Raw genomic sequence first — 12453 nt, 5'->3', positions numbered from 1 at the left:
GCAGACATTTAATTCACCAGATCTGGTTCTTCTTAATTTTTTGACATTTTGATTATGTAAATACTCATTTTGAAACAGAAAAATGTGAAACTGGATGTTGTACTTATCTTTGTCCTTGCTTCATCCCATTGTTTCGCAGTCCTTTGCCAGTTTAATTACCTTTCTTCATTTGACCACTCTTGAAGATAATTCACACATTTTGTTTCTATGTCCAGTATTTTTATCTTCCTTTTTGCTGTGGTATTTAACATGTAAACAATATTTTTAATTTATGAAAGTCATAAATAATATCAGTACTTTGTCTGCCACAAAGGATGCCAGTCCGAGCCCATAGGTTCGATAAGGAACCTAGAAAACTGTTTGTTAAGTCTGTTTGTTGTAGAATATCAACAGTGAGACAATACTCATCTTTCCCCTTCAATGCCACAGTTGCAGTTGTTTTTGTGGTACCTCATTTCCTTAAAAAAATTGGGGTATGGTCTTACTGATAGTAGTCCTGGATCTCGTGAAAGTTTAACATCATCACATTACCCACCTCCTTGCTGTGCAAGGAGTGATTACTTACAAAGACTAATTCAAGCAAAAATAAAACTTGACTATATGTGTATGATGGGAGAGACTGGCTGGGCACTAGTCTCTAACAATCGAGGATGATACAGCCATATACCAGGAGCAGTTTTAGATGATGTAATCACAATTCCTTGCTGGTATGTTTCTCTATTAAACTGTAAGTGGGGGATGATAGGGTAGTGTAAGAAGTAGGGGCATAGTGTAAGAAGTTGGGGGAATTCAGTGCAGGAAAATTTTGTTACGGAAGAAACACCGAAAACATCTCGGGATCCGACGGTCGTCACTCCGCCCGTTAACACCAAATGTTAATGTCGCTGGGGGATATACAACTTTATGTCCTTAATGTTGTACTTTCCTGTCTCTGATTCCATTATAGGATCAAATAAAAATGTTTCAGGATGTACTACTGTTTGAACTCGGTATGGTCCCTCATATTTTTAGAAAAACTTGTGTGTCTCTTTCCTCAGGGCAGAGCTCTGAAGATGCTGTTTTACGAGAACTAGTTCATCGACCTTGTAGTGAGGTTTGATAGTCTTCTCATTATGTCTAATCACTCATTGTTGCGCCTTTTCAACTAAATTTTTAGAACCCATTTCCTGTTTAAGTTCATAATCTTCAGTAGGCTTTTCAGGCCAAATGAAACATTTAATAAGAGGTTCTCCTGTAAAGGGTTTGCCTATTACTTCGAAAGGTGTTAACCCTGTTCATAAATGTGGTAGTATATTTAAAATAAGTTTAAAGTCTTTGATCTTTGTTGCCCATAAGGTATGTTTTTTCATGGCAGTAGGTGTGGCATAATTTCACAAAATTTTTCATTACCTGTTCACACAGATTTGGGGACAGGTTATAGTTGGATATTAACACTTGACAAATACCTTCCCATGCTAAAAATCCTTTAAAATCATTACTAACAAATTGTGGTCCATTATTGGAGAGAAACAATAGGGTTTTCCTACTTCCAGAAAGTATTGTAGCAAACAGTGTATAACCGTTTGTTGACCAGCACTCTATGAGGACTAAAATGTATGACATTCCTCCCTTTCCTTTCAGAATAGGTACTAGGAAATCTGCTGCTGTAAGTTTGTGTATAGACTTTGGAATGATTGGATACACATGAGTGAGTGTTCCTCTCTTTCACCTTCTGGAAGGCTTCACAAGGCCAAATTAATGATGCTACTTTATGTCCTAGCCTTTTAAAGTAACAGAACTTATTCATACGAGCTATACATTTCTTTATTCTAAAGTGTCCATTCAGTGTATGAACATACCACACAATTTCATCTTCCATTAACTTCGGAATGCATAAAAGCCATTGTTGCAATGTTATACTATCCCACCAAAATAAAATATGACCCATAATTTTCCATTTCTCTGCTTGCTTAGGAGGCAAGGGATTCCTAATACATGTAGCAAACATCTTGGTAAAAATAGGGATCATGTTCTTTATGCCATCTCTTGTATCCTGGTGTGTGGATACTCTACTGTCAGAAAATTAATTGCAAAAATTACACCAGATCACTTTTAACTCTTCCATGTCTATATGTAACCTAGACAAAGTGTCTGGTACAATATTCTCCGAACCTTTTACATACTCTGTTCTAATGTCATATTCTTGTAGGAACAACATCCATCACATTAATCTAGTATGTAACAAATGACTATTCACCAAAAAAGATAGAGCGTGATGATATGCGTAAATATGGATTTCTGCCCCCATACTAGTGTTTGGAATTTTTGGATACTCCATAGTAATGCTAATAGTTTTTCAGTAGCTTTGTAGTTTACATCATATTTATTAAGACTATGGCTAGCAAAAGCTATAGATATGTGATTTACACTATCTAGACCCCACTCTTCTTGGAATAGTTCTGCCGTGATCCCATTATCAGATGCATGGGTTGCAATTTTAAAAGGTTCACCCAGACTCTGATTATGCAATATGGGTGCTTCTACTAATGCTCTTTTTACATTTACAAATGCATTATTTGCCTCTTGATCCCTAACCAATGGTATTTTCTTTCGTAACAAATGTAAAACTGTTGTGCCATTTAGTTCTTGTCTCCTAATATAATGTCTATAGTACCCAGCCATTCTGATAAATCCCTTCAGTTGCCTCACGTTTTTAGGGGTGGACATTCTTCAGCAGCTTTTATGCACCCAGGATCTGGTCTAATCCCCTGTACCCCTACGAGATGCCCTACAAACTTTAACTCTTGCCTCTCAACATGTGACTTAGACAGTTTCACTGTAATAACCTTTTCTTTAAATTTTTTCAGTGAAAGGCGATGTTCTTCCCAGTTAGCTGAGATTAGGAGAATATAATCGACATATATTATTAAATAGTTCAATAAATCTCTTCCTAATGCTTCATCCAGAGCGGGTATAAATACTGATACTGAGATATCAAGTCCAAAGTTAACACATTAATGTGATAAGATTTAGCATCAAACAGGATTTCTGTATACTTTTTTGAGTCCAGATGTAACCTAATTTTGCAGTATCCAGCAGTCAGGACTATTGTGCTAAAAAACTTTGTTTTCTCCAATTTGGATAACACTTCATTGATGTTAATTGGTCTGTCTCGTTCTGTTTCTACACGTTTATTCAATGTACACTTGTCTAGCACACCTCCTGTAACTTTTTTACCACTACTAAAGGGTTATTCATGATGCTAGAAGTAAGTTATATTATATTGTTGTCAATCATTTTGTCGATTTGCTCCTTAACCGCTTCTTTCAAAGTTCCCGGTACTGGATATGGCTTACAGAAAAATGGAGTGTCATTTTTTATTTTAAACTTACATATGTAATCACTGATATTACCGGGAAAATTGGACAATACTTCTTCGTATTCCATTAGAATTCAATATAAATCTACTTTCCGTGCATTGGTTAATATTGTGGATTCTTTTACTTCGTTTTGTATGTCAGTCCTATATGCTGATTGGTCTATATTACTGATCTCCGGTGACAGTTGTGCAGTAGCTGTTAATCACAGTCAAACCCCTGCAGGTCCAGGGGTTAGAATAGGCCCGAGGTATTCCTGCCTTTCGTACGAGGCGATTAAAAGGAGTCTTACATGTTTTGGACTTTATGTGATGGTCCCCTGTAGGGTTGGTCCTCCGTTCTTCAAAATTTTCCCAAAGAGCGAGCCATTTGGGGAAGGGCGCCTTACAAGATGCACTGTGTCGATCATGCATTGAGATCTTTAGCCCACTTTCTCGTCGTCGCATTGCAGTCCTGCCCATTCTCCATCTCTTGGTTGAGCACACCTTCCTCAGTGCATTTTCCACCATGCATTATGCAGTGTCAATTTCTGCATAGACGATGACCATGGACATCATTGCACCTGATATCCAGCACAGTAGCCAGTCCATTGTGGTGGGGCCACCATGTACCCTGTTGTTTGTAGCCCCCTGACCACACATGGATCACACTGTTGATGAGGACTAGTTCTTGGAAGTGGAGGGCTTGTTCAAAATGAGATTTGGGTCAGTCTTGATCAATACAGCATCCTATGCCCAGTCACAGGAGTAACTCACTTGTGACAAGCTGGGGGATATTTCTGTAACCATGATGCACCATAAGAGCTTAAATATGGTCCAGTGTAGCCTAATTCACAGAGGCCTTCTTTTGCAGTCCGATGATGAGCTGTGTGCCAATTTAGAGTGGCGAGGTGTACGTTTCATGTGGTGTGTCCACTGGGGTCCGAAGGATAATCAGGCTTCCCCTGGTGCCTTCATCTTGGCCTTCGAGGGTGATACATTGCCCGAGAAGGTCAAGGTGATGGTCCACCAGCGTGATGTAAGGCCCTATATCCCTCCCCCAATGCGATGCTTTAAGTGCTGGAAATTCGGTCATATCTCTTCCCACTGTACTTCAGTGTCACAAACTGAGACTGGAGACACCCAACACACCCCAATACTCCATGCGCCCCACTTCCATCTGTGTCAAATGCAGAGAGCACCATTTGCCTTTTGCCTTGCTCACCCGACTGCAGGATTCTCCAGAAAGAAAGGAAAATCATGGAGTGAAAGACCCTGGACAGACTGACCTACCCCCCCCCCCCCCCCCCCGGGGGTCCACAACTCTTTTATGGATACGTGCGTAGCGAGCATGGGGCCCCGAGCTAATGTGGCCCTCCTTCCTTTCCATGCTGCGTACCTTCCTTTTCCGCATCCTTCCCTATCCCCCATCTTCGCCCCTCCTCCCCTCACATCTGGCTCTTTCCTTCCCTTTCTCAGCATCTGGGGGTAGGGTTTGTGCCTACATCCAGACACAGACGCTTGTAAATGTAACACATTCTTTTCTTCTCTGCTTGTATGTCTTCATCCTTCCTTTGTCCTCCTCTTTTCCTTACCTCTTCTCTTTACCCTTTTCTCCGCTGTGGCATTTGAGACCTCTCTTGTTTCATTTCCCTATTTTTGTTTTTCCCTTTCTCTTTCTTCCTCCCTGTGCATGACTGAAGGCCAACCAATGCATTTTCTTGCGTAGCCGGTGACGGGGTAATGTGTAATTCCCCTCCCCGGGTAGACAGGTAGGACATGTACATACCCCCTGGTAACGGCCAGGCATAGGGAGGGGTGATTATCCGAGCTGATACCTTCTGAAAGTGCCGATTGGTCCCTCCATCCGTTTGTCGGGAGGTGTGACCTGAGGTGTGAACAATCACCTAAGGCTGGAGTGCCCTCAGAAAGGGCCCCCACAAGGGAGGAGCGCTCCATCGGAGACGCCGGTAATCATGGGTGATACTTTCGCAATGGTTTCCTCATCTTCCACTATGTCTGCTCAGAAGCGAAAGTTCCATGAGTCTCAGCCACACACAGTCCTTCCACTGTTGCCACAGATCCTTGTTGTTTCTCGGTCTGACGAATGTCATGACTTCTCCACAGTCAACCCTTTCATTATTCAGAAAGGTGTCGACGCAAATGCAGGTCATGTAAAGTCTTGTTCCAGATTACAGAATGGCACCTTGTTGTTAGAAACAGTCAGTGCCCTCCAGGCACAAAGAATGCTTCGTTCTTCACTGCTACACACCTTCCCTGTCTGAGTGGAACCGCGCCATACTTTAAATTGATCACGTGGGGCCGTTTGTACACGCACCCTCGACGGATTGTCTGACGAAGAAATTCAGCACTACCTGTCTGACCAGGGCGTAACGGCTGTTCATAGAGTTATGAAAAGGGTTGACACGAACACCATTCAAACCCGCCACTGTCTTCTTGACATTTGACAAAGTTCAACTCCCATTGAAAATCAAACCATACTATGAGATAATTTCCATTCCCCCTTACGTCCCAAACCCTACGCTTTGCTATCGGTGTCAGCGGTTCAATCACACCAGCCAGTCCTGTTCCAATCCGGCCAAATGTGTTACGTGTGGCAAGGATGCCCATGAGGGTACTTATCCACCTCCATCCCCTCGTTGCATCAACTGTATGGGTGACCACGCTGCTTCCTCTCGAGAGTGCCCCATTTTTAAAGACGAATAGCTCATTCAGGAAATCAGAGTCAAGGAAAAGGTGTCGACCTTTGCTGATCGAAAATTATTCACCTGTCGAGAGCCCACCGTGCCTCAGAAAGGAAAATACAGCACTGTCCTTGCTTCTCCTCGGCCAACAAAAGAGGCGACCACGCAGACTTGCGACCTCACCTTTAGTGCCATGGTCATCAGATCGGCCAGTGCAAAGATCGCCCATTCGAACTCACCACTTTCGCCTGCCAACTCTATGGCTCACCCTTCATTGGGTTCTGCCAAATCACGAGCCCAAAAGTCAGACACCAAGACTTCGAAATAAGAGCATACTCGTGAAGACATTTTACATGCCCCAACTTCACAACCATTGGTTCCTCCTTCATCTAAACATCATATTTCCAAGAAGGCTAATAAGAAACCCAGTTCATTCCTTCTCTGCCAAGGCATGTCTCACCTACAGCATCACCTGTTGGAAATCGCCCTCGGCAGTCTTCTGTGTTGCAGAGCCGCACTGCTGGCGGCCAATCAACCGGCCGATCGCTGGTGGTAGGAGCTGCTCCTGAACAACCTATGGATCAGAATCTTCTGAATGCTGCTCCATGCTGTCGGTCGCAAGCTCTGAGCAGTCGTTGAGTTGACGGCAACCTTGGTCACATTCCTCCATTTTCTGCCCAGCCTATGTCCATTATCCACTGGAATATCCGCGGCATTAGAGCCAATCGGGACGAATTGTCGATCCTCTTATGATCCTACTCGCTGGTCATCCTCTGTCTTAAGGAAACAAAGCTGCATCCCCATGACCGCTTCGTTCTCCTCCATTTTCAGTCCGTCCGATATGATCTCCCCTCTGTTGAAGGCACTCCAGCCCACGGAGGACTCGCGATTCTTCTCCATGATTCCATTATCAGTCAATCCCCTTAAACACTTCCTTCCAAGCTGTTGCTGTCCGTCTTCCCCTTTCTGGATATACCTTTTCTCTTTGTACTGTATACATTCCATCGCCCACACCAATGGCACGACCTGATCTCCTTCATCTTCTTTGTCAGCCTCCACCCCCCTATTTGCTGGTTGGGGACTTCAATGCCCACCACCCGCTTTCGGGATCTCCACATCCTTGTCCACGTGGCTCACTATTGCTAGACGTCTTCCACCAAGCGGATATAGTTTGTCTCAACACTGCAATCCCTACATTTTTGTCTGCCTCCACGACACATTTCTCTCATTTGGACCTTTCGGTCGGTACTGTTCTGCTAGCTCGGTGCTTTGAATGGTTCGCCCTTGATGATGCACACTCGAGTGACCACTTTCCAAGTGTCCTTAGACTGCAGCCTCAACTGCCATATATGCGCCCGCGACACAGGAAGTTTACCCAAGCCGATTGGACACTTTTTTCGTCTCTAGCGACATTCGATGACCGTCACTTTCCTAGCATCAATGATAAGGTCACACATATTACAGACATTATTCTTACAGCTGCGGAACGTTCAATACCACGCACCTCCGAATTGCCCCGGTGCCCCCCAGTTCCTAGGTGGAATGAGGCATGCCGTGACGCAATACGTGAGCGGAGACGTGCTCTTCATGTTTTCCGCCACCATCCTACTTTGGCCAACTGTATCCGCTACAAGCAGTTCCGTGCGTGATGCCGTCATGTCATCTGCGATAGCAAGAAGGCAAGCTGGAAATTCTTTATTACCTCATTGAACACCTTCACTCCCTCCTCGGAAGTTTGGAGTCGAATTCGACGGTTATCTGGCGCGCCTAGTTTCTCACAAGTCTCTGGGCTCACTGTCGTGCATGATACAATAGTGGACCCCGTCGGAATTTCTAACTCATTGGGTCAACACTTTGCTGAGATTTCAAACTCTTCAAATTACCCGCCAGCGTTTCTCCCGAAGAAACGTGCAGCCGAAGTGCAACCTTTCGCTTTCTCCTCTCAAAATCGCGAAGCTCTAATACTATTTTCTCCATGCGGCGACTCCAACATGCACTCTTCTTCTCGCTCCTCACCCCCAGGACCGGGTGGTATCCACGTCCAAATGTTGCTGCATTTATCAACCCATAGTCTGCGTTACCTCCTTAGCCTTTAAAATCGAATTTGGACCGACAGTACTTTTCCCAGACGATGGCGGGAAGCTATCATCGTTCCTGTTCCGAAACCTGGAAAGGAAAAACATCTCCCCTCTAGCTATCGCCCCATTTCTCTCACGAGTAGTGTATGTAAGGTTTTGGAGGGTATGGTGAATTGCCGTTTAGCTTGGTGGCTGGAGTCCCGCAGTCTTTTAACACCTGCCCAATGCGGATTCCGAAAGCATCGTTCTGCAGTTGACCATCTTGTTGCTCTCTCCACTTACATCTTGACCAATTTTCTCCGGAAACGCCAAACAGTAGCAGTATTTTTTGATCTGGAGAGAACATACGATACCTGTTGGAGGACAGGCATCCTCCGCACACTGTTCTCTTCGGGCTTTCGAGGTCGGCTGCCACTATTTCTCCGCGAATTTATGGCAGAGCGCACATTTAGAGTGTGGGTGAACTCTACTCTCTCCCGTACTTTTTCCAAAGAAAACTGGGTACCCCAGGGCTTCATGCTAAGTGTTGTACTGTTTGCCATTGCCATAATTCCAATTATGGACTGTCTCATTCCCTGATTTCTCTGGCTCCCTCTTTGTGGACGATTTTGCTATCTACTACAGCTCTCAACGGACCAGCCTTCTTGAACGACGTCTTGAAGGATGTCTCGATGACCTCCAGTCTTGGAGCTTCGAAGCCGGCTTCCGTTTTTCTCCCAGTAAGACCATTTGTGTTAACTTTGGCGACGTAAGGAGTTTCTTCCACCCTCCTTACATCTAGAACCTGTCAACCTTCCGTTTTCAGACGTCGCTAAATTCTTGGGTCTTATGTTTGACAGAAAACTGTGCTGGTGCTCCCACGTTTCCTATCTTTCGCGCTTGCTGTCCCTCAACACCCTCCGTGTCCTGAATGGTACCTCCTGGGGAGTGGACCGAGTGGTCCTTCTCCGCCTCTATCGCACCTTAGTTCGCTCGAAATTGGACTATGGAAGCATAGTCTACTCCTCTGCTCGGCCGTCTATTCTTCGTCGTCTCAACTATCCACCACCATGGATTACATTTAGTGTCTGGAGGTTTTTACACCAGCCCTGTGGAAAGCCTTTATGCTGAGGCTGCTGAACCTCCGCTGTCCAATCGGCAATCAATCCTTCTAAGTCGTTATGCTAGCAATTTCTCTTCCATGCCTGCTAATCCAGCCCATGACATTTTTTTCGACGCCTCCTTGGATGTAGGGTATGCAGGCCGCCCTTCCTCCATACTACCACCGGGAGTCCGCATCCTTCAGCTGCTCCATTCTCTTTCCTTCCGTTTTCCTAAAACCTTCTTGACAAGTTGGGGTACAGGACCGCCTTGGCTCCATCCCCGGATCTGCCTGCTCCATAACCTTTGTTAATTTCCCCCTTCACTTGTTTATCATCGGGCATTTGCTGCTCTATGTGCACAAATGAAGGCAGCCACATTCATTTACACTGATGGCTCGAAAACATCGTTAGATGTAGGGAGTGCCTATATTGTTGGCGACACCCAAAATCAATTTCGGCTTCCCGACCAGTGTTCGGTTTATACTGTGGAGCCTTACGCTGTTCTCCAGGCTGTCCACTACATCCGCCGCCATCAGCAGGTACAGTATGTTATCTGTTCGGATTCTCTCAGCTCTCTCCTCAGTTCTCTCCTCAGTCTCCAAGCTCTTTACCCTGTCCACCCTCTGGTCCACCGGATTCAGGACTGTCTGCGCTTCCTCCACCTGGGGGCATCTCGGTGGCATTCCTCTGGCTCCCGGGACACGTTGGTATCTGTGGAAATGAGGCTGCCGATATAGCGGCCAAGGCTGCAGTCTCTCTTCTTCGGCCAGCTATTCAATCGACTCCCTTCACCGATCTATGGAGCGTTTTATGTCGTCGTGTTGTTCTTTTATGGCACACACATTGGTCGACACTTCCCCATAATAAATTGTGGGACGTGAAAGCTCTTCCCTGTGCTTGGACTTCTTCCTCCCGAACGAGTCATCGGGTGGAGGTAATTGTAACTAGACCCCGGATAGGGCACTGTCTTTTTAGCCATCGACATCTTTTAAGTGGTGATCCTCCCCCCAATCTGTCCCCACTGCTCTCAGCTGTGGACGGTAAGACACCTTTTAGTTGAGTACCCCTATTTTACTCCGTTACGCGCCCGTCTACAGCTGTCGCCTGATATATCGTCCATTTTAGCAGATGACACGCGCTCGGCTGATCGCGTTCTCGAGTTTATTAGTGCCAGTGAAATGACGTCAGTCATTTGAAGCTTTTCTTGGGGACAACCAACCCCTTTCTGTAGTGGATTTTTAAGCCTTCCTTCTGCTTTTAGTTTCTCCAATTTTTTGAGTTTCATTCCCATTGCTGCTGGTTTCCATTTTCGGTTTTTACTGTATCCTAAGTCACGGATCGGGCGCTAATGACCATAGCAGTTTTGCGCCATAAAACCAAAACAAAAAAAAAAACAAAAAAATACTGACCTACACTGAGGCTAAGAGAAAATTTGAACGCCTGCATCCTGTGCATATGACATCGTCTTACTCTGCTGCTACAACAGTTCTGCAACTATCAACTCCGCAAACCTAGGTCACCTCTTAGAGCTGGAAGACTACACCTGCACCCTTGATGGTGGGGCTTTTAAGCCAGAGAAGTGTAAGTCTTCTTTGGCTTTTCTCACTAGGAATGGGTCTCTTGGGTCACTCTGTTCCCAGGTTTCTTATAGTGGGGAAGATGACACCTGCCAGTGGCTGAAGAGCCCAAAAGGAGCTGGTCATAGGGCTTCACGCTCATCCTCAGTCCCGGAGACTGAGCCAGGGAAACCCAAGGAGCAGTGAGAGAAGTCCAAAAAGAAAACCCCTAAGTCCAAGGAAACTGTGGTGGCAGCCACAAACTCTGTGGCTGAGGATGGGGTGGAGATTCTGGCGTCTCCTGAGAACCTACATCTTGCCAGACCCTCAGGCACAATGGATAGACAGCTCAGGCAATAAATTGGTGGCAGCAGGTGACTCTGAGGCATAAACTGCCTCATTTAATGTTCCTTGCCTTCCCAGTCTCACGATGTCATCCTCCAGTGGAATTGGAGCGGTCTTTTGCACTGCCTGGCTGAACTACGGCAACTGTTCAGTTTTACAACTACTATCTGCATTGCCCTCCAGGAAACCTAATTCTGAGCAATGCGGACCTCTTCCCTTCACGGCTATAAGGGATATTACAGGAACCAAAGCACTATAATCGAGTGTCAGGTCAGACTTGCGTTTACGTCCTAAACTTGGTCTGTAATGAACATGTGCATCTTCAAACCTACACCTACATCCATACTGCACAATCCACCATACAGTGTGTGGCGGAGTGTACTGTGTACCACAACTAGCATCTTCTCTCCCTGTTCCACTCACAAACAGATAGAGGGAAAAATGACTGAATATATGCCTCTGTACGAGCCCTAATCTCTCATATCTTATCTTTGTGGTCTTCCTGCAAAATGTAAGTTGGCGGCAGTAAAATTGTACTGCAGTTAGCCTCAAATGCTGGTTCTCTAAATTTCCTCAGTGGCGATTCATGAAAAGAATGCCTCCTTTCCTCCAGAGCCTCCACCCGAGTTCCTGAAGCATTTCTGTAACACTCCCATGATGATCAAACCTACCAGTAACAAATCTAGCAGCCCGCCTCTGAATTGCTTCTATGTCCTCCCTCAATCTCACCTGACAGGGATCCCAAACGCTCAAGCAGTACTCAAGAATAGGTTGTATTAGTGATTTATAAGTGGTCTCCTTTACAGATGAACCACATCTTCCAGAAATTCTACAAATGAACCAAAGATGACCATCCGCCTTCCCCACAACTGCCATTACATGCTTGTCCCACTTCATATTGCTCTGCAATGTTACACCCAAATATTTAACCGATGTGACTGTGTCAAGCGCTACACTGCTAATGGAGTATTCAAACATTACAGGATTCTTTTTGCTATTCATCTGCATTAATATACATTTATCTACATTTAGAGTTAGCTGCCATTCTTTACACCAATCACAAATCCTGTCCAAGTCATCTTGTATTCTCCTACAGTCACTCAACAATGACACCTTCCCGTAAACCACAGCATCATCAGCAAACAGCCGCACGTTGCTATCCACCCTATCCAAAAGATCATTTATGTAGGTAGAAAACAACAGCATACCTACCACACTTCCCTGGGGCACTCCAGATGATACCTTCACTTCTGATGAGCACTCACCATCGAGGACAACGTACTGGGTTCTATTACTTAAGAAGTCTTCAAGCCACTCACATATTTGGGAACCAATCCCATATGCTCATAACTT

Source organism: Schistocerca serialis, chromosome 8 (assembly GCF_023864345.2).
Source record: "Schistocerca serialis cubense isolate TAMUIC-IGC-003099 chromosome 8, iqSchSeri2.2, whole genome shotgun sequence".
Lineage (NCBI taxonomy): Eukaryota > Metazoa > Arthropoda > Insecta > Orthoptera > Acrididae > Schistocerca > Schistocerca serialis.
This window is presented reverse-complemented; position numbering follows the sequence as displayed.